Source organism: Vicugna pacos, chromosome 8 (assembly GCF_048564905.1).
Source record: "Vicugna pacos chromosome 8, VicPac4, whole genome shotgun sequence".
Classification (NCBI taxonomy): domain Eukaryota; kingdom Metazoa; phylum Chordata; class Mammalia; order Artiodactyla; family Camelidae; genus Vicugna; species Vicugna pacos.
The window spans coordinates 55,164,560-55,191,295 of record NC_132994.1 but is presented as its reverse complement, the minus strand read 5'-3'; the positions used below and the strand labels follow the sequence as shown (position 1 = coordinate 55,191,295).

Here is a 26,736-nt window from a genome sequence, read left to right as displayed (position 1 = left end):
TCTTCCCTGGGCACTACACTCAGCATCTCAGCATAAAGCTATCATAGCTTCAGACCATGTCTGTGAGCATCTGTGCTTTGTCTCAGCTTATTTTGTGCATCCATCAGCAACATATGTCCTAAGGTAGTTGCTTCTTCACTTTAGACCACTTTAGACCTATTAAAGTTTTCATAGGAATGTCCTACTTTCCAATGGTGGGGAAACCTGTACATACAAATAATGAATTACTGTGTTGTACATTTGAAATTAATATACTGTTATATGTCAATTGTATCTCAATTAAAAAAAAACTGTCGGAAGGCATACATTAGGAATTCTGGATTTGCAGATACTAATTACTATATGTAAAATAAATAAACAACAAAGTCTTACTGTATAGCCCAGGGAACTATATTCAATCCCTTGTAATGACTTATAATGAAAAAGAATATGAAAAAGAATGTACATATATATGTATAAATGAATCACTATGCTGTATACCAGAAATTAACAGAACATTGTAAATAGACTATATGTCAATAATTAAAAAAAACTAATCTTGCACCTAATGTAAGTGCCATCTTAGGTAATTGACAGGAGAGTTTTCAAAGGCAGATTTTGAAATAAATCCATAATACCAGCTCAAAAAAGCTTCATCTATAAACTTTCTAATCCCATCATCTCTAATTTCACCATCTAATCCTATTTCATAGGCAATGTCTGAATTCCCCAGAACTGTGTGCATGTAACATCCAGCTGTGCAATGGATTTCTTCCCCCAACCCCCTCCACTGCACATAAACTACTTAAGGCAAAGGATCTTTTTCATAGGTCCTTGTAGCTTGCCATAACACCTATCACAAAGCACCTAGTAAGTGCTCAGAAAGTGCTTGTTGAGTTCCTTCATTCCTTTCATCATAAATAGATGTTGAAGTGCCTCCTCTATGCAGGGTACTGTGTGAGACAGTGGGAATACAACAGGAAGTCAAATATGCATGGATCCCAACCTCGTGGAACTTCCAGGTTCCTGGCAGCACAGAATTAATCAAGACATCACAGATGCAAGTGTAATTTCAGTTGTGATTTGCAATCCAAAGGCAAGGTGTGGTGCTGTGAGTCCCTAGTAAAAGCATTGCCAAAGCAGGGAGATCCAGGGAGATATCTCTTAGGAAGTGATGTTTTGAGCTGAGTTCTGAAAGAACAATGGAGGTTAACCCAGTGAGGTGGTGGAAAAGCATCCAGAACAGAAAGAACAACACATGCAAAGATCCTGAGCCAGGATGGAAAAGGAAAGAAGAAATGATTGGCATCCTCTCCTAGAGCAGGTTGGCCTCCAGGAAAGAAAGTCAAGGCCTTGCACGTCTCACTTTCTGCAGTCGCTTCCCCACTCCTTCGCAACATCAGTATGAATATCAGGTGGCAAATATCCCTACATTAAAACAGCATCCAAAGTGAAATTTTTAAACACTTAATTCACAATTCATGTATATTAATTTGCAGATATGTATGAAGAAACAGAAGTGGCCCAAGAATCAAAAGATCTAGGTTCTAACTATTGTGTGATCTTGGTTATTCACTTGACCTCTCTGAGCCTTGATTTCTTGATTTGTAAAATTAGAAAGGAAGGAAGACCATAGACTGCTACTGAAGTTCCTCCCTGCTCTAAGTTTTTTACGTTTATGTGTGTTTAGGTTTTTAAGACTTGAAGGAGCATTGGCACAGTATAATACAGAAAATAAAGCAGAGTATTACATTGTTCTCATCCCAGATCTGCTGCTTAATAGCTGTGCTACAAATGACTCAACCTTTCTGAAACACCAATATAATAATATCTACTCTGCAGAGCTATAAATATATACATACATTTATACATAAAGCACCTGACCTACAGAAGTTGTTATTACAACTGATGTGCAGTAGTTTAATACTCTGTGGGTTCTATGACCTCTTTTTAAAGGAAACTGTAAAACAATACATAACAGTCTCAAGAAAAACGAATCTTTGTCAGAATTTTCCCAGAGAGTAGTAATATTTCTCCATAGATGGAGGGTGTTATCATTTGTTAGTATCACCAGCTTAGAAAATTATACTTACTAAGCACTTGCCCTTTTGCTATGAGAAGACCATTGCTATGAGAATTTGGGAGCCTTTTTTCTTATCAAATAAGGGATAAAAGGACAGATTATTACTATCAACAGGGGGATTTACGTCTACAATGAACAATTTTTGTTTCAGCTTTCATTCTAAAAGACATTGTCATTAAGATTTAGGAACAAAATGTGGGAAGTGAAACCATCAATATGACACCTATGCTCACCTCACAGAATTTTGCTATTAATTCAGTGCAGTTTTAGAAAAATTGCATGAGAGATAATTTCCACTGCTGTTTTACCCGCGTAGAACCCAACCCTGAAATCCCATGCAGGTATAAACCCTCTCTCTTTTCTGAAGAACCAACATGAACAGGACTATGGGCTTCTAACTATGACAGATAAACTGAGATTTTTGAAGACACAGTCTTCATTTCACTACAGAAAAATGGTTGAAATTATTTCAAATGTTTAAATCAAAATATTTAAACCCAATTCACTGCTTTTACTAAAGTTTTAAAAATATCCCATTATTTATTCCACTTCAGTTTTGATCCGATGGCATTTGGCCTATTGCAGGGAAGGAAAAATAATTTTCCCTCTTTTTTTCCAGCTTCTTGACTGAAACCCCCTCTGTAATAAAAGACAGATTAACAGCAGAAAAACAAACAGAAGTTAATAACATGTATGCCCCCTGTATTTATGGGAGGTACCCAGGAAAACTCAGTAACTCTCAGAATGGCTCAAGCCATCGCCCTAAATGCCATCTTCAGCTAAAGATAAAGGGAGATGTTGGGGGGCAGGGGTGGGGAGCCAGTTATAAGAAGTTACCAGAAAGAGCACAGCAAACAAGGGTGTGATTATGAAGATTAAGCCCTTTCCTTCTCCATTATAAAAGTTTCTAGAGTTTTAGTTATCTTCCTCTTCCTGGTACAGGGAAGGGAGAAAAACATGCTTACAAATGAGATTTCCTTTACAAATGTAAATTTCCTTTACAAAAGGGTAACTTTGGTTATCAGAGCTTCTCCAGTGTCTGTTGTTTCTTAAAAATAAGCAGCTCAAATAATCTTCATGCCAAAGAGGCATATTTTGGGGTGGCATATTCTGCTCCCCTTCACTGTATCGAAAAACCTCCCAGTGGAAAACTCTTACGTTAAAATTGCATTAAAATATTTTTAAATGCATGATTGAACTTGTGGGACAATAAGGCAGTTCTTAGAGGCCCCAAACAATAGGGTTAAAGTGGTATTTATGCTAAAAGCATATTTTTAATCCTGGTGGTCCAGGGCATATAGTCTGGGGTTCAAATTATTACAGAATTGGTCGACCAGACCTCCCAGGGGTCCCAGCCTGGGCAGAGATCACCCTCTGTCTCTGCCAGGAAGGTTTCTTTTCTGATCAGATTCACACAGCCAATAATAAAACCAATGCTGAGACTGGAAAAGAACAGGCCTTATTTAATGGTCAAAGAATGGAGAAGCAGAAACCTAGCTCACAAATCGACTTCTCAACCCAATGCAGGTGGAGACACCAAAAATATAGAGGTAAAAGAGAAGGAATTGGAAAGACAGGGAGGAACATCCATGAGTTATCCGAGAACGTGGTGTGGATTGGTTCCAGAGCTGATAGAACTCTCCTTTTCACTCCTTGCACGGGCTTTTCTGGTTGCTGTCGTGGCAATAGTCAACCGTCATGGCGCTAGTGGGTGTGTCAGTTAGCATGCTAATGCATTACAATGAGCGTATAATGAGGCTCAAGGTCCACTGGAAGTCACATCCTCCACCATCTTGGACTCAGTTGTTTCCAACTGATCCTTGTTTTTTCCTCTTTGCAGCTTCCTCCTAAAACTTAGGTAAGGGTAATTGGTTTCTATTCCAGGGAGGAGCAAGGGTATGATCTTGAGGGCAAAAGCCTCGGTAACAGAATCAGTCAGACTGAAGCCGCCTGCATAAAGCATAAAGAGGCTAACAAGGGAAATGAAAACCCATTCTGCAGAGGTAGGTGCTGGGACAGGTTGCCCATCGTAGCCAGAGAGCAGGAAAGAAAAGAAAGAGGGAAGGAACAGAGGAAGGGAGAGAGGGAAAGAGAGAGGGTTTAAAGATATAAGGAAAAAGAGAATGTAGGGAGAGACAAAGAAGAAATGAAGGGAGGGAGGCAAGGGGAAGAAGAAAGAGTCTCTTCAGAAAATTCCAACCTAAACTGATCCTTATGTGAGTTTGAGAATTAAAATTCAAGTAATCTGTGTTCACAGTCACCTAACCTGAAAACTGAGTTTAAAATCTCTCAGTTGGTAGGACACTAAGGTGCTTAGCAGAACTAAGTATAAATATGCTCTCAGAGAATGCATTTTAAATCCAGACATCAAGGAATTCCCACAAAAATCTTTTCCAAGGGGCATGATTTAACAGTCATGATCTCAAACCATCAAGAAAGCCATTGCCAGCAAGAGTGAGCAGGAATAACAAACTGCAGGATGAGACACACAGTATCTGATAATAATGGAATTCTCAGATACAGGTTATCAGATAAATGTGTTTACTATGTTTTAAAGAAATAATAGAAAGAATTGAACACACAATCAAGGAACAGGAAGCAATCAAAAATGACCAATCAGAATTGAAAACAATCAAATAGAAAATGTAAAATAAAAAAGGCAATATTTGCAGTTAGAAGCACAATGGACGTGTTAAAAACAAAGAGTGTTGCTCATCAACCAGATTCACAAAGATTGAGTCATTAGCCATGGCAGACACTGACCGACAGTGCACCCTGAGAGGAATTCGGGTGAGAAACAGGATGAGGCCCTCTATGTTTCTAGATAGATGTATATCTCAGAAAGATTCTTGTATCTCCCCACACACAGAAAAGCACTAAAATCATTAACTGAGATATCAGTCCCTTGTGACTAGCAGTAATCTTTTACGGAAATGTATGCTTGACTGCACGTATTCTCTAACCAAAAATCATGTCTCTTCTGACTTCTCCCCTGCTTCTGCAGAGCAATTCCCCCAGAGCTACTGAAAGGCTGTTTCTGGGGCTCTAGTCCTCAGTAAGTTCCCTGAATAAAACTGAAACTCAGAACCCTTATATCATGCACTTGTCTTTCAGTCGAACAGCAGATTAGACAAAAGTAAAGAAAAGATTACCAAAACACAGTCAGAAAGTGATGAGATGGAAATTAGAAAAGAGGTTGAAAGTTTCGGGTCATAGAATGAGGAAATGTAAAATATACCTAATCAGTTTTCCAGAAGGAGCCAATAGAATGAGACAGAAAAAAATTTTAAGAGATATTGGTTGAGAAATGTCTGGAACTGATGGAGAATAGCAACTCTCAGATTCAGTGAATCCAAGGAACCCCAAGCAAGATAAATAAAAATAAATCTATCTATTGAAATGTGTTGAAACAAAAGAACAAAAAAGATCCAAAAGTAGCCAAAAGTAAAAGATATTTATCTCCATCTTCAAAGTGCTGAGAGAATTTCACACCCAGTGAAACTATCTTTTAGGAATATTATAGATAAAGACAGAGTTTGCCAACAACAGAACAGCACTGAGGAACTTCTGAAGTACTGTCAGCCCTCCATATCCACAGGTTTGGCATCTGATGATTTAACCAACTGCAGATCGGAAATATTAAGGGAAAAAAATTCTACAAAGTTCCAAAAAGCAGAACTTGAATTTGCTGTGACAGCAACTATTTATGTAACACTTACATTGTATTTACAACTAGTTACATAGCATTTACATTGTATTAGGCCTTAAAAGTAATCTAAAGATGATGTAAAGTATATGGGGAAGATGTGTGTAGGTTATATGCAAATATTATGCCATTTTATCAAATGGACTTGATCATCCATGGATTTGGGTATACACAGAGGTCTGGGTCAAAAATAATCAATGTACCATTGTGGCATATTTGAGGCAGTTTGTCTTGAGCCCCAACAGTAGGTTTCCTGAAAGCCAAGAAAAACTGGGAAATATTGAGGCTGAGATTGTATCTAACCTATGATTCATTGATGCTCTGAAATCATAGGTAAACTCTTGTGCATGTATGTCACCTAAGTGTCCCAAATATCCTTGCCTGTGAAGTCAAGTTTCCCCTTTGACGTCCAAGTCACAAATAGTCTGAGTCACCAGCCTACTTGAGTGACCAAAGTCCAAGTTCTTTTAGCTGCCTTGCAGAAGAGATCTGGGAATTTCCAGACAAACTTACAAGGTCCACTGAATCGGTTCAGAACCAGTGTCCTCAAAATGTGCCACTTTGCCATGTGGATTATTTTGAGCTAAAGGCAATGGAGATCCTGAGGACTCAAGAGAAACTTCTGCCCTTCTTTTAACTACCTAGAAGAACTTAAACTGAAGTCTTTTCCAGGATGAGAATTATTGCCAGAGATCAATTTTATCTGAGTGACCCATCTCCGTGGCAGGACAAACATCCAATTACCCAACATCTGCACTTCTTCTTATTGTCCAAGAATCACCTTCCTCTCCTTTGAAGCCCCAGCTCCCTTTCCTATTTCTCAGCTCAGGAGGACATACATACCTCACTTTATCCTTCGGTCTTACAACCTCTCATGTATGTGGGGTTCCTGTATGTATAAAGTCAAATTTGTTTTTCTCCCATAAGTTTGTCTCATGTTGATTTGATTATTAGGCCAGCTGAAAGAACCTTTGAAAGATAGAGGAAAATCCTTTCTTTCCAGCACCACCGATCATCCTGGTTGTGGCTTACCACCCCAACCGGACTTCTGACTCTATAGTGTCTGTAACCTCCCTTCTGCAGAGCACCTCATGCCATTTTACAAATAATTGGCTACTCAGATCCCATCTTAGAGGAGCACAGTAACCATGAATAGCACAGTAACAATGCAAAACATTGGCTAACATCACGGCCTTTGACATCAGATAGACCTAGATTTGAGTATAGTAAGTGTCAAGCATTAATTACCTGCAGACAAGTTGTTTAATTTGGCCTCGGTTTCCTCATCTTCAAAGAGAGGATTATTATATCCACTTAGCAAGATTACAGTGAGAATGATACTCACTAAAGCAAGTGCCTGGAACATATGCTGTACTTTCTGAATGGTAGCTCTTGCTACATTATTAATCTTTGTGACAGAGACTTCTAGAAAGGTGCAGAAACCTTAATTCTAAGGTAAGAATGGCAAGGACTATTTCTTACATCAATGTTCAAGACTGACAGAGATAGCAATATTAAGTTACATTACTACAAGCAATTTAACAAAAGCTACACTAATTCAGACCAGATAGTTTAATTTCTGGTGATCTAACCTGATGAAGTGCTAGAACTGAAGTCTTCCAAAGGATAAAGAGTTAATATTTTACTTAAACTGTTGTCAAATATGATACCTCAATAGCACTTTTGGGGGGATTTAATTAGACAGAGGTTTCTGGTGAGTTCATTCAATATACAAATATTATTTGGACACAAATCTTTGTTGTTAACTGAAACTAGCTTAGTGGATTTAAGGTACCAGAGGTGTACATAGCAAACCCTAATTTGGAAATTATGGAGAATGTTTTGCTTGCCAAATAGACGAGGACTTGTTTCACTCTTGCAAGGAGGTGGAAAACAAGGGTAGTGAAAATTAACTCACCCAGAGCATTTCTCCTTTTTCTTTCTACAGTATTACCAAGAAAGGCGTGTGAATTTTATTTAAAACAGGGTGAGAGAATTTTTGTCACACAATCAAAACTTCTGCATTCAATTTTGCAAGCTCCCTCACAGGCAACTGGTGGCATTTTGGTCAAAATTGAGAAGTTAAAATATTTTTGAAATGACAAACTTCAAACTACAACCAAATATGTTAAAGCCTATAAACTGTGTGGGTTTTGATCAATAAGTTTGATCCCTTTAAATAGATTTTTAGTTACTACTGTAATTAGGACTTTTTCTCTGATTGTACTTCATATTTTCAATTGCCCATACTTTCTTTTTGTTTCTTTTCCTTTTGTATTTTCTACTGGATAGTTCACACTTCTCTATCTTGAGATTTACTTATTTTTGTCAATCCAGTGAGCACCACTTACTTACTAAGATGCATATTTGTGCTTATGTTTATTATGTTTATTTTTTTCCCTTTCAGATTTCCTTGTCAAGATCTATTTGTTCCCCTTAATTGAGGCAGTCTTATCTCCTTCTGGTTCTATTCATCACATCTGATGACTTCTCACCACATTTGTTTTATCTAACATTTGTGTTCAGGATTGCTAGAGATATACTTGGACAGGGGTATGAGGTTGGGGGGCTTTGTTGCTTTATTTTAGGACGTCAGGTATATTTAATTGGATTAAATCATGACACATTCTCATCAATCTATATTACCCTCCTTAATTTTTTAAAATTTATACATAAAGTTTTAAAGAATATAATGAATACCCATGAACCCATCACCCACAAATGAGAACATTACAAATAATCTACATCTTCTGTTTTCTCTTCTTTTGTCTTATACCCCTCTTCCCTCAGGCGGAATAGTCATTCTGAATTTTACATGCATGCTTCCCTTTATTTTACAATAAATATATATGAGCTAAAAATACGCAGATACATAAATACTCTACTATGCAATTTTATGTGCTTTTAAACTTTATAAAAAAGAATATTTATATTATGTGTTGTCTTTTTGGCTTTGAACTGTTGATTCATTTCCCTTGTAATATACTATTCTATTATGAACATGTGACATAGTTTATTTATCCATTGTCTGGTATGTGAGCATTTGAGTTGTTTACAAATTATTTGCTATAATAACCCAAGCTTCTATTAATATTTTTCTGCTTCTCTCCTGATTCATTGGTGCAGAAGTTTCTCATGTGCATGTAACTAGAGTGAAATGGCTGGGGCATAGGCTGTACAACTGTTTAACTTTGTATGATAAAGTTATACTGCTTTTCAAAACATCACAAAAAAAAACTTAATGTAACAATAATTACAGTAAATGAAAGCAAACTAAATTCACTTATCAAAAGATAGACTATCTCAAATTTAAGAAAAGCCAAGGAGGAAAATTGTGAACACAAGCGAGTAAAGGGAAGAAAAAAATAAGGAAGGAAACAATAAGGATATATTTAGAAATAAATGAAATAGAGCAAAAAGCAATGATAAAATATTAAAATTTTTAAAAAAATTTGAATAAATTCCTAAGTTAACATCCTAAAAAAGACTTTTGGGAAAACTTCTGCACAGGCTCCTAGAAGACCTGACAAAGAATGTACCTTGCAGCTCTGCTGACGGTGTCACAGAACTAGAGGCAGCACAGGTGTCCGTTCCTGGTGGGACAGATGGATGAAGTGTGTTGGGTGTGCAGGACGGAATGTCATGCAGCAGGGGCCACATGGATGAATCTCAAATATCCAGCACCTATTTATTATTTTTAAAAATCTCAGAACATTAAGAATAGAGAGAATTTCCTTAAGTGATGAAAGATCACCTAGGAAAAATCCTTTAAAAAAATACCCTACTTAATGGAGAAACTTTGTATGCTTCTATTTTATCATCAGGAGCCAGACCTTCTATCACAGCTCTATTTGATTCGGTACTGAAAGCCTTGGCCAACATACATAAATAAGGAACGAAGTTTTAATGATTAGAAGGGAAAAGGCAAAACTGTCATTATTTGCAACTGATTTCAACTAGCAAAAATAAAAACATACAGAATCAAGAGGTGAACTCCAGAAAATAACGAAGGGATTTAGCAAGATTGCCAGAAACAAGGTCAATTTACATTTCTCTATGCCAGCAATGACCAAAGAGAAGTACGATTGAAAATATCAGAGAGATAAAAATAGCAAAGGAAGTGTTTTTTTGGAGAAAATTTTAAAACCCTATTAAAGGACACCACAGATAAGCAATTTAACATTATTAAGATGTAATTTCTTCTCAAACTGACTGAATGCCATTTCAATAAAAGTTCCAAGTGAATTTTCTTTTTGAGGAATACAGAAAACAGATTTCAAAAAAAATATGAAAAATTAAAAATTATGTATATCTAAAATAATTTTGAAAAAGAATAGCAAAGTGAGGGGTTTCCTGTTAATAGGTATTAAGCATACTGCAAAGCCATGGTAACAACTTTTTAAAAATATCATAGCAACAGAATAGAAAGCTTGGAAGCAGTCCTTTCTATACATTCACATGTAACCAGTAAATGATAGATTGTTCAGTAGATGATCTGGTAAAATTAGCTTACTACAAAGAGAAAAATAGATTTCTACTTCACATCATACATTAGGGTTAACACTACATGTTTTAAAGAACTGAATATACAAGGAAAACTATAAAGGTAACAGAAGAAATGTAGAATATTTTTGCAGACTTAAAATGGGAAGGGATATTTTAAATGAGACCCAAATACTACAAGTCATAAGGTTAAAAAAATGGTAGATTAATTTATACCGAAATTAAGGATTTCTTTCCAACAAGATAACTTCATTGGTGACAGATGGAGAGAAAATATTTGTGATACCTAATATCTAAAAAGTATTTATTTCTAGAACAGAGACATAAATCAACAGAAGACAGGAAACAATAAAAAAATGGACAAAGGATATGATACAATTTACAGAAGAGGAAATACAAAGATTAACGAGTATATAAATAGATACTCAACCCTACTATTAATTAGAGAAATGCAAACTAAAAAGATTAAACTTTAGGTAAATTTAGTTAGACAAACTAAATATTAGATAGAGAATGCTTAGGTAATTGAAAAATGTTAAGTTTTAGTAAAAACGGGGAAATGAAAATGATTATGCACTCCAGGTGGGAATGTAGTGTTTCAGCAGCTCAGGAGCGCACACGGGTTGTCGTCATCAGCAGGTCCCATGAACAGGATTCCTACCCCTGGGTATATTCCCAGAGTGGCCTCCGCAGAGTTCCACAGACTGAGGCCTGCACACAGGAATTCCTCTACAGAGCAGGAAGCTAACGGCATTACTGGAGGAACAGATGAGTAAAATCTGGTATAGGACTGTTAATGCAGTGGTCGGAAGGAACATGAATACAACCTTAGAAACAGAGTATTGAGTTTTAAAAGTAAGGAGAAAAATCATGGTAAATATTATTAAATTAAAGACATGTTTATATACAAGCGTCAAAGTATCTCTTGCAGGATATATATATCTCAATACATCTATATTCATGTATTTAAAAAAAAAACCTCTAAGACCAGTGAATCAGAACCTAACTTCAGCCACTGCAATGAAGAATCATGCTCTCTCATCCAGCTCCCAGATTTGGGCCATTTATACAGGTAGAGTCCCTTGAATGTTAGAGTTCCCTTGAGGAAGGACCATTTATCATTGTCATAATTCTGTACCATAAATCTTTTTCCAAAATCTCCAACAAATAAACATGAGGTCCTTTATTAGGGTAACCAAGCACTGGGGAAAAGAAAACTCCCAGACTTTGGGGATATAATTAGACACTGGATTTCAGCTGACCCTAACCACTGTGGAACCAGAATCCTGCTCAGGTCCACCTGTCAGAGTGGAGCTTAGTGGTGGAGATCCAGGAGGCAGATGATAATGAAGTCTTGGCCTGAATTGGCCTCAGTCTGCAAACTCAACTTGTGACTGTTTCTTCATTTCCTGGAAAAATTGTAATAAAAAATCCTTCAGTGATGGAATTAGTGTTATTATGGTAGAAAAGACTAAGTGGGAACCCCTCTGACTGCCCCTTCTTTCCAAAATATCAAACAAAATAATAGCGCATCCATAAAGGAATCACAGAGAACAGTGCTACCCACCCTCAAAGATGTGGACAACGTCGGGGTTGTAAGATGACTTCTATGATGTTCCCACTTAATCCACTTGTCTGGCCCATGAAGGAGATGCATGTCTTGGGAATGACTGTTAATTACTGACTGTAAATGTAATTACAAGTTGGGCAACTCCAAGTTAATGTATTTTTACATGTCTGGTCTCTTTCCTGGAGCAAATCAAATCAACTCAGTCCCAGAAAATCATTGGGGACAGGGACCATCTTTCAGGACTTTCATATGAAGTGATAACTTTTGTGTCCAGAACAACTCAATAGAAGTAGGACCACTGAGGTCTTAGACCTTTCAGGAATGTAGGTTTCAAAAACTCAACCAAGTAAAAAAATCATCTAACCATGTAGAAAATTCCAACCAGCTAAGCTGCTGGTTAGAGGCAGAGAGAGAATGAGTGAGTAGAGGATGGATTAAAGTATAACTGTCAACTAGCCTTGTGATAATTTGCAGAAATAAGTTAAAAGAGACTAATCAGTGTGTACAAGTCTCATAGTTGTACTAATTGCATGTCATCTCTGAGCATTAATTACCAGCCTACAGGTTTATCCTGAGCTGAAGATAATCGTATCTACTGTGCAGGGTTGTTTTCTGGACCAAAATCAATATGTAAGTATTTACTACCTACAGGCTGGGAGAAAATATTTGCAAAAAAATGCGATAAGGGCTTAATTTCCAAAATATACAAACAGCTCATACAACTTAATATCAAAAAAACAAACAACCCAATCAAAAAATGGGCAAAATACCTAAATAGACATTTCCCCCAAAGAAAGAATGCAGATGGCCAACAGGCACATGAAAAGATGCACATCACTAATTATCAGAGAGATGCAAATCAAAACTACAATGAGGGATCACCTCACACAAGTCAGAATGGCCATCATTAAAAAATCCACAAAAGATAAATGCTGGAGCAGATGTGGAGAAAAGGGAACCTCCTACACTGTTGGTAGGAATGTAAATTGGTGCAGCCACTATGGAAAAGAGTATGGATATTCCTTAAAAAAATAAAAACAGACTTACCATCTGATCCAGCAATCCCACTTGTGGGCATATATCCAGAAAAATACAAAAAACTCTAATTCTAAAAGGTAAATGCACCCCAATGTTCATAGTAGCACTGTCTACAATATCAAAGACATAGAAGAAACCTAATGTCCACCAACAGATAAATGGATAAAGAAGATGTGGTATATATGTGCGGAATATTACTTAGGAATAAAAAAGAATAAAATATTACCATTTGTAGTAACATGGATGGACCTAGATATTATCATACTGAGTGAAGTCAGACAGAGAAAGACAAACATTATATGATATTATTTATATGTGAATCTGTAAAATAATTCAAATGCACTTATTTAGAAAACAGAAATAGACTCACAGACATAGAAAACAAATGTGACTACCAAAGAGGAAGTAGGGGATAGATAAACTAGTGATATGGGATTAAGAGACACACATCACTATATATAAAGTAGATAAGCAACAAGGACCTACTGTATATAGCACAGGGAATTATTTTCAATATCTTGTCATAGCTTATAATGGAAAAGAATCTAAATATATATATATATATATGTGTGTGTGTGTGTGTGTCTAATTGGATCACTTTGCTGTATAACTGAAACTAACATAATAGTGTAAATAAATTACATTTCAAAGGAAAAGAAATATATATATATATATATTTGACATTTAGTAGGTGTTCAGTACATGGTGGCCATCTTTTAGAGAAGCAGTAAGATTTAGTGTAAGGTGGTTAAGAGCAGAGACTTTGGGATCAGAACAGAGGTTGGAATCACAGATATTTATAGACCTGGGACATGATGGTTAAATTCTCAAATTCTTAAATTATTTCTTTGGCAAAATGGAGTTAGATATACTCTTCAATGGTTTTCTTTAAAATATTCAATTAGGTGGCATTTGACACTTGAAAGTACTAAAAAATAGTAGCAGTTATTTTTATGAGTTAGAGTCCAAGTTTCTCAAATCTAGTACCAGAAACCCCTGTAAGTAGATATGTTCAATGTAATGTGATAAATAGGGAGAATCACGTGTGTTTGATGACTAGGGTGCAATGAGAACATGGCAAAGTGAAGATAATGGTGATATTTAATCCAATCTGGTAGGCACAGTTAACAGAAATAAGTCCAGAATGGTAAAAGTAAATTTTCCTATGGTCCCAGACATAATTAAGGAAAAGATTGAGACCAAAATCCAGAACTTCTAACCCTTGCACCAATGTCTTTTATGTGATAACATGTTATATTTGTATGAGATATAAAATAAATATACCTTATTCAGCTTTCCTACACAGAATTCTCAGAAGCTAAGATGTGTCTATCACATAATTATATCTTTTTGTGAGTAATAACCAAAATATATGAGTTTCTTGTTTGGAACCACTTACCTATTATTCAAATGCATCTTTTAAACATAATAAAATATAGTAAGACCCTTAATATCTATAGGAGTCATCAAGGAAGGAAAACACATTAATTCTTTCACTGAACAAATATTTTAATATCTCGTATGTGCCAGGCACTATTCTAGGTGCTGAGAGTACAGAAGTTAATAAAAACACAAAGCTGGGCCGATGGGGCAGGGAAGGAAAGAAAGACAATAATAAACTCATTAGTAAAACATAATACTATATCCATCTTTATGGTACTTATGATAAAATAAGCCAGTATGGGGATAAGCCTTGTATATATTTTTTAAATATTGCCGTTTAAAAAGAAGCGCTTACATATACTTCTTAAAAGTTAGAACTTGTTATAACTGTGTTTTCTGTCACTGCAACCTCTGAGAGGGGTGGCTGTGAAAAGATTCTTTAGTACACATTTGGAAAATAATAAAGCTGGAACTATGGTTGAAAGAAGAGAGAAAGCATTTCCTGATTAGTTAAGTAATTTCCACAGGGCTTATCCAAGTAACTGTAAAGCCCTCATAGAAAGGTACAATCTGGGAGGGAGGGGAAAAAAATCTCTATGAAAAGGAATGAGAAACTCTGAGAACTATCTTGAGGAAAGGCTGGAAAAATTGGCAAGAATTTTAATACTCAGCAGTCAGAAAGTTCCAAGAAAAATGTTAGGGATTTTGATCTGCAAATTAAGTTGAACTCTCAAAGCCCTGAAACTGGGCAAAACGTGAAAGAGTTTGTGACATCTGGAAACCAAAGAATCATTTTTTCAATGAAGAATGAATGATTAACCAGTGTTATGAAACAGAGAAGATCATGTTCATTATATTTAAGCACCTATATTCCTTTGATTCTTGTATTAATTATATTTTTCAGTCAGGGACCAACAATTATGCTCATGCCTAAAGCTTCATGATTTCCCTAGAAGCACATAAAGGGAAAAAGGCAGAGTTCATATCTGAATCTTAGCTCTAATACGATGTCTCCTCATTTAGACCACAAACCAAGGCTCAATTAATTCTGACACATCCTTATTTCAACATCTGCATATTTCCAGCACTGAGCTGGGCAATTCTAGCGAACACACAATGACAGCAATTGTCACAGCCTGTCAAGACAATCCACGGGCAAAAAGAACTTCCAAGAAGCCAACACAGTTCTCTGGTTTGTTCCCTCACATATTTGACTAATGCACACTAGATGCTGTGAGAATAAACAAGTCCCACATTGTCGTCTCCAGCTGGATGCAAAGCTCTTTCATGGCTGGTTAGCTTCCCTTTCTGTAGCTACAGTCTTTGTCTCACATCCCGGTTAGCCTCTCCTAATGGCGATCGGTTTTCACAAGAAGTATTAACAGAAAGCTTGGGTTCGAAACATTCTTTTTTGTTTAACCATGATCAGAAAAACAACCCATGTCCTAGGGATAATGAGTCAGTAATTAAGACTTTTTTAGTGGCCAAAACAATATTTATGTGGGACATCTTTCCAAAATCTAAACCTCATGGCTTCCGGAATAAAAAGGTTAAGGGAGTTTGAATTAGAGCGTGTATAACCTCTCTTTCTCAATACCCATGGCTAATTAAAAAATCAAAAAGTTTCTCCCTAAATGGGCTTCTTTATCAAATTATAGATAATAAAACCATCTTCCAGTGTTTAATAAAGGAACATCCAGTGCAAGGAGTAGAAGCCTCACTTTAGAGGCAAAATATAGGCGACAAGAAATACTGCATGCTCTACTCTCTACAATCAGAAGAATGAATGGACTGCCAACCAAAAGCCTTTCCCCTTCTACTCTAAACAGAAAGAACAGCTGAACAGCAATTCAGAAACATGAGAGTTCTTCTCAATACCCAGAAATTCCCATTTTTAAGCCATGTTTTAGGTTATTCAGAAATATTCAATTCCTTGTAACAACCAGAAATTTTTTAAGTGGTCCGCATAAATAAAGTACATTGTGCAACTTCCCTCCACCAAACCACAAACTGTCACAGCATAAGCAGTCATATCATTAAAAGAGCAGCTGAAAATTGTAGCTCCAAAGTTGGGATCAGGGAAAAGAGACAATTTTTTCTTTGAAATGTAGCTTTGTGTGTTTTTTGATGTGGAATACCTTTTTCTGTAAGTTACAGAAATAATAAATAACTGTTATTAGGGCTTACTGTGTGCAAGATGCTGTACTACTTTAGGTGGGTTACTTCATTTATTCTTTGCACAATTCTATGAAAAAGATATGTCGTTATTATTATTATCCCCCTGAAGAAAATGAGGCTTAAAGAGTAGGCGACTTGGCCCAGGGTGGTGTGTGTATACATACATATATACATACATATATATATATATGTATGTATGTATATATATATACACACCATATCTTCTTTATCCAATAATCATCTGTTGATGAACATTTAGATTGCTTCCATGTCTTGGCTACTATAAATGTTGCTGCTATGAATATTGGGGTGCATGTATCTTTAAGAATTAGAGTTTTTTTTATCTTTCCCAGATACATGTCCAGGAGTGGGATTGCTGGATCATATGGTAACTCTGTTTCTAGTTTTTCAAGGAATCTTTATACTCTTTTCCATAGTGGCTGCACCAATTTACATTCCCACTAACAGTGTAGGAGGGTTCCCTTTTCTCCACATTCTCTCCAGCATTTACTATTTGTAGACTTTTCAGTGATGGCCATTCTGACTGGTGTGAGGTGGTACCTCATTGTAGTTTTGATTTGCATTTCTCTAATAATTAGTGATGTTGTGCATATTTTCATGTGCCTGTTGGCTATCTGTATGTCTTCCTTGGAGAATGTCTATTTAGGTCTTCTGCTCATTTTTCAATCGGGCTGGGTTTTTTTATATTAAGTTGCATAAGCTATTCACATATTTTGAAAATACGTCCTTGTTGGTTGCATAATTTGCAAGTATTTTCTCCCATTTCATAGGTTGTCTTTTCACCTTTGAAAATGGTTTCTTTTGCTGTACAAAAACTTTTAAATCTAATTAGGTCTCATTTGTTTATTTTTGTTTTTGTTCCCATTACTCTAGAAGACGGTTCCAAAAAATATATTGCAGTGATTGATGTCAAAGAATGTTCTCCCTATGTTTTCCCCTAGGAATTTTATAATATCTGGTCTTACACTTAGGTCTTTAATCCACTCTGAGTTTATTTTTGTATTTGATGTTAGAAGGTGTTCTAATTTCATCCTTTTACTACATTGGAACAATACATATAGTTGTCCAGTTTGCCACAATTTGATGGATTTTCTTAATCTACAAGGAAGTGTGGGAAATTGAAAAATTCCAATGCTCATTAAATTGGTCAAAGGACTGATGTTTTCCAATAAAATACAAGCTCACACACCTAGTAGAATGGTTAAAGTAAAACTAAAACAAAACAAAAACAAACACAATCTTACAGCACCAAATATTGACAAGGGCAAAGAACAGCTGGAACACTCATGCACTGCCTGTGGGAATACAAAACAATTTGGCTACTTTGGAAAATGGTTTGGCAGTTCCTTATAAAGTTAAATATCCACTCCTAGGTATTTACCCAAAAGAAACTAAAATACATATCCACACACAAAAAGCCCATAAGTGAATATTTATAGCAGTTTTATTCATAATCACCCCAAACTGGAAACAACCCGAATGGCCATCAAATGGTGAACAGATAAACAAACTGTTGGACATCCATAAAATGGAATCTTACTCAGGAATAAAAAGAACAAACTTCTGGTGCGTGCAACAACATGGATGAGTCCCAAAGGCATTATGCTAAGTAGAAAAAGCCAGACACAAAAGTCTACATAATTGATTCCATTTATATGGCATTCAGGGAAATGTTAGAGACAGAAAACAGTTCAGTGTTTACCAGGGGCTGGTGGTGGTTGGAGGGTCTGAATACAAAGAAGCCTGAGGGAACTTTTTTCAATGATAGAAAATATACTGTAACTTGATTGTGCTGGTAATTATATGAGTGTATAGATTTAGCAAACCAATAGAATTGCACACCTCAAAATGGGAAATTTTACTGTATGTAAATAATATATCAATAAACTTGATTTTAGAAAGAAAGTTTCATGAGTGTAAGTACTTTGTTTCATTTGCTGCTTTATCCTTAGCATCTTGCACATAGTAAGTACTTACAGAAAGGAAGGAATATAAGAATGAGAGAATGAAGGAAGGAAGGAGGGAAGATGGAAGGAAAGAAGGGAGGGATGGAGGGAGGAGGGAAAGAAGGAAGAAATGAAGAAAGGAAAGCAAAGAGAAAGAAAGGACAGAAAGAGAAAGAGGGAAAAAAGGAAGATCTAACCCTAGATTTTAGGCTGAACATTCTTCAGATTTTCTAATATAAAAATTCTGGAAATAGTAGCTGGTCTTAGAGCCCTAATTTATTAAACATTTGATTTCAAATTTCTTTTATAGTTTGGAGCAGAGAAGAAAGGTTTATGTCTTAGAATCTGTGGCCCATATATCCCTCTTCCCAATTTCTGAAACACAACAAGGATTAAGAAACCATATACACTTCTGGTTGAGAGAATACAGATACAAAATAAAAGAAGAAGACTCACAATTCAATACGTTTTTTAATTGATTGGGAGTCTAAAAGAACGTAGAACAAGTTAACCTTTGCATATAACTGCAGAATTTTCTATTCAAACTGCTTAAGCTAGGAGTCAAAATTGGTCATTCAAAGTTAGATTTCTCTACACAGAATTATCAAAACAAACATAACTGAATTCCAGGAGCAAGAAATAAAATCTTAAAGAGAATTGTCTTTAATTAATTAGTGTGCTCCGTGTCAAGCTTCTGCTATATTAAGTTAAAGTGCAAAAGAAGAGTCTGTGTAGTCCCAAGGTATAATGTACAGAGGATGCTTCAATTAGCACAAGCTTAAAGACTAACAGTAGTCAAGTCTTCATAAAACTATGCTCAAACATAACATTGTTCGATTCATCTGTTTTCTCAGTAGAGAATTTCATTCATTTCACCATGGCAAGTAACTAAGCTAAAAAAAACAAAAAACAAAAAACAAAAACAAACAGTTCAGACCTTAACGCTAACTAATCCTCCAGATGCTCACAGATAATACTGGAACACAGAAAAGCATTTAAAGGCTGGCAAGAAAACATTTCAGGAACATTTCATGCAGAGAAGAATTACGCTATGAACATGACTCATCTATGTGTTTCTACTGGTGAGAAAACATATTGCTTTTCCTTCCTGTCAAAGAGGCAAAGTCACCTTTCACAACCCTCCCTTGCAAATGGGTATAATGCTAGCAGAGGATGAGAACAGCCAAGCAGAAATGGAAGAAAGGAGTGATGAACCTCAGAGAGGTTTATTTCATTAAGGCCACTAATGAAACTATAGGAAACTAAAGGAAAGGATTCTTAAAAAACTAACTGCCTTGTGAAGCTTATAATCAGCAACCACACAGAGTCAGTGAAGGACAGAGTATAGAAAGCAAACTACAGTGGTGGGAAATAAAAATAATTTTAACATTTTTAACAAAAAGTTGTTAAAATTAATAAGATGTGTGGCAACTAAGACATGTACTAGGAAGACTGCATGAAAAGAGGAAAGGGAAAATAAGAGCCTGAGTCTAGTTTCTCCTCTCTCTGCTTATTTGTTTTTAACATCAAGAAACTCCCATCATCCTCCCAAAAATCCCCAAGATATAAATCTTTTGCTTCCTCAGTCTTGGACAATGACTCATCTAGTCAGCACTGTCCTCTTCTCATGAGCCAAAGCGCATTCAGTAGGACGCAGATCAGGTTACTTGGTAGCTTTTAAAGATAGAGTTGCTTGCAGAGCTCAGAGCCGAAGGAGTTTCTTGAGGAAATTCAGCAGCAGGAAATGTGCAAGAATGGAGAGTCCTGATACTTGGCCACGAGCCCAGCCTTTAGGATGAGCCAAGCGAGGAGCCTGGCTTGGGACCTTGGGGAAGTCAGTTAGGTGGTCTGCACCTCTGTAACCAGGTCTACAAAGTGGTGATCAACAATACTGGTGCCACCTACAGCTCACAGCTGTGGGACTCCAATAATACAACGGCTCTTTGAAAGTGCCTCCTACAGTGTAAATCAAGCAATAAGTTCCTGTTCCTATTGTCATTATCAGTCAGTCAGTACTGGAGAGAGGACCCATGTGCTCAGGCCAACTGCAATGAGGAAGGTTAAAAGAAGTTTTAGATAGAGTCACCAGACCATGGATCCAAGCTAGACATCTCCACTTTAGAATCAGACTGTGACATGTGCCATTCTCCACCTACAGCTGAAACAGATTCATGGGTAAACATCAGAAGCCATCCAATGGCTTCTTTAACCAAGTGCAAGAAACAGAAAGACACAAGAAACAGAAAACCATGAAAATGACTCTCTTGAGTAGCCCCCAAGGCTCTCATCCCTGTTCCTTTCCCAAGACCCAGTCTTTGAACCCCCAGAGATGCACCAGTATCCTTCCAACAAATTTTATTTTGCAGACTAAAACAATATATAATTTCTGCAAAAGCCTGATGCCAAGGAAGTCCAGGCAGAAAGAAGACTTGAAATCTTAGGCTTAGCAGTGGGGAGTTACTGTCAGTCTTAAGCACAAGGTGACATGCTGATTGAGGAAGACTGGAGCAGCAAGAAAGGATGATGGAGTCAAGGGAAAGTGATGTGGTGGCAGATGGCAGGCTGTTGCTGTTACCAAGCAAAAGAGCCTGAGACCACCATGGTGACAACAGATATGTAAAGAAAATGGCAGAAACGAAGGACATCATTTTCTAGCTCGGTGGATTTTACTGCAAGTCACATACATCATTTAAAATTCTCCAGTAATCACATTAGATAAGTATAAAAAGGCATAAAGAAACAGGTGAAATCAATTTTGACAGTATGTTGTATTTAATCCAATATATTCAAAATATGATCATTTGACATACTATCAATTTTAAAAATATTAATGATATATCTTACTTTTTTCTTTTGTACTGACTCCTAATCCAGTCAGCATTTTGTACACCTCTGTTTGGACCAACCACATTAAAAATATTTCACAGCCACAGGTAGCTGGTGGCAAGTCTAGGCTCTCAAACATCTTTAGATGTTTAACTCTTTCTCATTTCCTAACCTCCAAACCACACTGGGTTTACAGATTTTTAAATCCAAATCTTCATCTTTTAAAAATAGATTGTATGCCCAATCCATTTTTCCTTTTTGTTCCAAAACTCATCCATGTAAAAGGGAAGTGTTCGTTCACGTAAATTTGGACCAGAGCAACGTGTATACAGTGGGTGATTAAGCTAAAAACTCCAGTGGTCGGTGGCACTCAACGAACTCTGCAGCTCCTCTTCACTGCTGACACATTAACACATACATTTTAAACCACAGAGTTGAAAAACACAAATCTTTTGAAGTGATAATGAAGTAATGATTAGAATTTAACACCTTCTAAAAAGGAAACTCTTTGCTCGCGCTTAAGCTATATAAACTTCTAGGCTCTAATTCAAAGGCTCCTCAATGTTTTTCGACAGAGAAAATGACAAACAGGTTTTAACCATCCAAAGACTGTTATTTATGTACTTTCATTTGTTTACCTAAAAGAAACATAAAAATAACTTAAATAATAATTCAATACAGTCTTCATCTCAATAACCGTTTTGCAAAGAAACTATTACGGTGCTGAAAATTTTAAGAACCAGGAGTTTCAGCGCCACACTCACCCAGTCAGAAATGGGGCCCCCGGTCCGTCGAGGCGAGGGCAGGATTTTGTTCACTTCCCTCATTTCTCCTCCCACTCAGATTTCCCATTTTCCTGAGGTCAACGCCCAGGAATGTATGTGAAAACTGTACTGGACGCCAATTGTCTTCTTCCCGAAGCATGTTCTGCTAATTTGCATTTTTGTGGATGTTTTGCTTCTTAGAGGGAGTTAAGTCCAAGTGCAGCTGTGCAGCCTGGAAGTCGGGTCTTTCCTTACTCTCCCAGGCCTGCTTCTGAGAATTTAGTTTTATGTCAGCCCTTACCTTCTTCCTCAGCCCACTTAGAGATAAGTACCCTCAACTGCAATAGGAAGACTCAATTCTGCCCATGTTGTAAACCAATACCCGAGTGCATGGGGGAAAAAAACCCTATGAGCCAGTAGATTATACTATCCTGAGAAAGTGCTCAGAGTCCAACTTTATATTTAATACCTATGGTTAATTTTATGTGTCAGCTTGGTTGGGCCATAGTGCTGAGATATTTGGTCAAACATTATTCTGGATGCTATTATGAGAATATTTTTGGATGAGACTTACATTTAAGTTGGTGGACTTTGAGTAAAGCAAATTGCCCTGCATCATGGCATCATGTCGGTGGGCCTAGCAGGTAGGGTGGGGCAACTCAACCCCAAACCCGTGACTGCTGTGTAGTAGGGGAGGGGAGGAGAGGGGTTGCAAGACACAACCATAATGTTCGGAGCAGACCCTACACTCCCCCAGGCTTGCAAAGAAAGCACTAGCTGCACAGTCTATAAAAAAAGCGACTAAACTTGTGCAACACTGTACACGGTTGCGTAAGTCAGGAGAGATTTATTTTAAGGAATTGGCTCACATGATTATGGAGGCTGGCAAGTCTAAGATTTGCTGAGTGGGCTGCCAGGCTGGAGACCTAGGAGCCAATGTCACAGTCCAAGTCTGAAAGCTGTCTACTGGCAGAATTCCTTCTTGGAGAGGGAGGTCAGTCACTGTTCTGCTAAGACTTTCAACTGATCGGATGAGGCCCTCACTAGTGGCCCGGCCCTGCTGCCCCTCATCTGTCTCCCACCAGACTTCCTTCTCATGGCGATTTTCTCTCAGAGGCCTGCTGCCTCTCCCTGCAGTCCTTCCTATCAGGGTCTATGTTCCTGAGTCCCAGTTGCAGGCAGGTCCAAGGTCATCTCAAGAGGTTCCCAGTCAGAGAAACAGTGCATGTGGCTCAGCACCTGTTTCAAAGGCTCCTGAACATTTCAGATAGTCAGCAAGTCCTCAGTATTCTTTGACCATCCTCAGCTTGTTCTATGCACACTGAGGAGTTGTAGCAAGTTTTCACCTGTCAACAGAAATAATCAATAAACAATCTATAATAGGAATAGAAAAGAGTCTTGTTTGAGCCAAACTGAGGACCATATGGCTCAGGAGACATGGATTCAAGAAACACTTGAATTGTGTTCCCCTGGACTAAAAAATGGGGCGGGCTTATAGAGGTAATAACCACAAAATTACATAAATTGTTTGTCAAGAATTCTAATCGGAGCTGGCAAGAAATAAGGGTGCTTGTTAAGCAAGGATTGGTTGAGGTTCAAAATGGTTGCATAGTTACCTTGCGACCATGAGGCTGCAGCTGGCAGCTGCTAGCAGACAGTATTTTGAGAATGGCTGGTGGTGTCCTTGAGTTGGATACAGTTCAGAAAACTCAAGTTCTCAGTAATCCAGGAAGGTGTCTGAAACCACATTCTTGATGGCCACCTGGCTCCATTTTGGATGCCTGAACCATACTTACTCCATTTTTTATTTTTAGATACATTCTTGCTTTTAATGATTAAAGCAGATGTACAATGCATGTTTGAAGGCCAGAAGATAGGTGGTTTTAGTGAGTGTAAAGTTCAAACCAAATCTTGTGTAAGCCAGAATGACCTCCACACGCATCAGTATGTGAAAATTTCTTCCATCACACCTAACACCACAGCCAGAATCTCAGCTTCAGCCTCACTAAATAATCAATGTTAATGTCAGGGATGCCAAAATGGAGTGAGTTTGTGTATAGAATGTGCTGGGATTTGAGGCCAGAGGAAAGATGGTGAAACTATGACCAGATGATGCTGAGAAAAGAGAAATACCAGCTATGATTTCTCAAGCACTTACTCTGTGCCAGGCATTGCACTAACATTCTTACACATATTGACTGAATTCTCACATCTGCCCTACTGAGGTGAGTATGACCATTACCCACATTTCACAGATGAGGAAAATGAGGCACACAGCGGCATAATAACTTACACAAGTTCACCAAGTTATTAACTGACGGGGCTGGGATTTCAGCACCAGGCAGTCTGGTTTACCACACTCTTAATTAACCGCAGTATTCTTTTGCAAAGTGTCTAGAGATGTGTATAACCAGGAAATGACATCCTTTCTCTCTGGGACTTGGCTGGGGCCCACTAAACAGTTTTGCCGCCCTGAACTCCATGTTTTTTCTGTGTTTCCATTGTAACCATTCTTCTTTTGATGCAGATTTTTAAAATGATGCTAACATCTTCACTTAGGTCACGATTTAATCGTTCCATCTTCCTGCGGCCTAAGGAATAGTGTTAATTTCATTATATCTTGATTTTAATAAGCAAGATCCTTCATAGATAACAGAAAACAATTGGTAGTTGCCAAAGGTGGGAAGTGGGAGTAAGCAAAACGGGTCAAAAGGTACCAACTTCTAGTTACAAAAGAGGTAAGTCATGAAGATGTAATGTTCAGCACAGTGACTCCAGTCAGCAATACTGTATTGCATATTTGCAGGTTGCTAAGATCTTAAAAGTTCTTATCACAAGAAAAAAAATTTTGTAATTATGTATAGTGATTGATGTTAACTGGACTTACTGTGCTGATCATTTCACAATGTAAACAAATATTGAATCATTATGTTGTACATCTGAAACTAATAAAATGTTGTATGTCAATTATGCCTCAATTAAAAAAAAAAAGCAAGTTCTTGTTATGACTTTCGACCAGACTGCCAAAGTTCTTAAGGAATGACTAAGGAATGGGGTGTGGTGGTGGTGCAGAGTTTGTGAGCCTGTAAGTGCAGGAGTCATAGAGGGCAAGAACAGAGGAAATGTAAACTGATGGTGCTTACAGATTTGTTACTTGTATCTTTGAAATCTAAGGTAGTAAGCATTTTTTTGTCCAAGATAGAGTCATTTCTTAGTAGGCAATAGGAAAATACGTACTGTTAAAATTATCTATTTTATTTTTTCTACCATTTGGTGGTTGCTAGGAGATCAAGGTGAGAATGAACACTGGGTTCAAGATTTAGTTCAACGATGCCTTCCCCCTGTAAAAAATTTCCTGATTATTTTTCACCATTTTGAGTAGAACTAACCACTCCCTGCTGTGTTCTCATGAGAGCTGTTACAAATTTCTATTACAAAACAAATAAAGCTGGAATGCCATTTTCAATTTACAATAATCTCTCATAAAATAAGTTCCTTCAGAAAAGAAATTATAGCTTCTTCTTTTTTGGAGGAGGGGGACAGGTAATTAGATTTTTTTATTTTTTTAATGGAGGTACAGGGTATTGAACTTGAGACCACATGCATGCTAAGCACACATTCTACCACTGGGCTATACCCTCCCCCCTTATAGCTCATTCTTATTTAAATAACTGTGGTTGGGTGGAGGGTGGGGGGGAGTATCTAGCAAATAATAATACACAGCTAACATTTACTTACCCAGCAGGCATGGGCCTAAGCACTGTTGACAACTGTCTCATTGAACCATCACAATGATCCTATGTGGCATACATAATTCTATCTCCGCTTTACAGATAATGAAACCAAGGCACAGAGAAGTTAAGTAATTTGCCCAAGGCCACGTGGGTTATTCAATGGTGATGAACCCAGGTAGACCAGCTTCAGAGGCGTCATGCGTGGTCATGGCACTGTACTGTCTCTCTCATCAACTGTCCATCTGATGACGGACTGACTGAAGAAAAGACTGTCTTGCTCACTCCTAACCAGCAGCTGGGATACTGTGATAAGATTAACACACTTTTCCACATGATACATTTCCATGTAGAAAAGATTGTTCTCTACACAATTTGGAGGAGTATCTTAGTCTGATCCAGTTGCTGTAACAGAATACCATGGACTGAGTGGCTTATAAACAACAGACATTTATTTCTGTCAGTTTTGGAGGTCAGGAAGTCCAAGACCAGGGCACTGGCAAACTTGGTGAGGGTCCTCTTCGTGGTTCACAGACTGTCATCAGCTTGCTGTGTCCTCACATGGTGGGAGGTGCAAGTCTGCTCTGTGGGGTCTCTTTTATAAGGGCACTAATCTCATTCTTGAAGGCTTCACCCTCATGACCTAATCACATCCCTAAGCCCCCCTCCCCCAGTACCGTCACACTAAGGGTTGGGATTTAACATATAAACTCAGGGTGGTGGGGGACACAGACATTCAATCTATAGTAAGTAGTAAGAAATTATCTTTTCATTTTGGTTTGATTTCTAGTACAAAGAATCATATTATAAATTCTCCTTTCACACAAACTTAATGTATTTCAATTCTCTTTTTAGAGGTCTGAATGGTAGCACATATATTTTCTTTGATCAAAGTATTGATTATGACAGCTTGGTAGAAAGCTTTCATTAAGGGTTGATTTAAATTAAAGAATGATGTAAAGTAGAGATCGCAAACTCAAATACCTACAAGAATCCAGAAGGTAGCAT

General features: G+C 37.3%; 1 long non-coding RNA gene across 1 annotated transcript in view; it reads right to left on the bottom strand.

The window, feature by feature from the left end:
• LOC140697734 (uncharacterized) overlaps window positions 1–22,894 on the bottom strand; it is a 52,800-nt gene extending 29,906 nt beyond the window's left edge. The window contains exon 1 of the long non-coding RNA XR_012075031.1: window positions 21,998–22,894. This is a non-coding gene — a long non-coding RNA (uncharacterized lncRNA). The remainder of the gene's footprint in view (window positions 1–21,997) is intronic.
• Window positions 22,895–26,736: the final 3,842 nt, after the last annotated feature.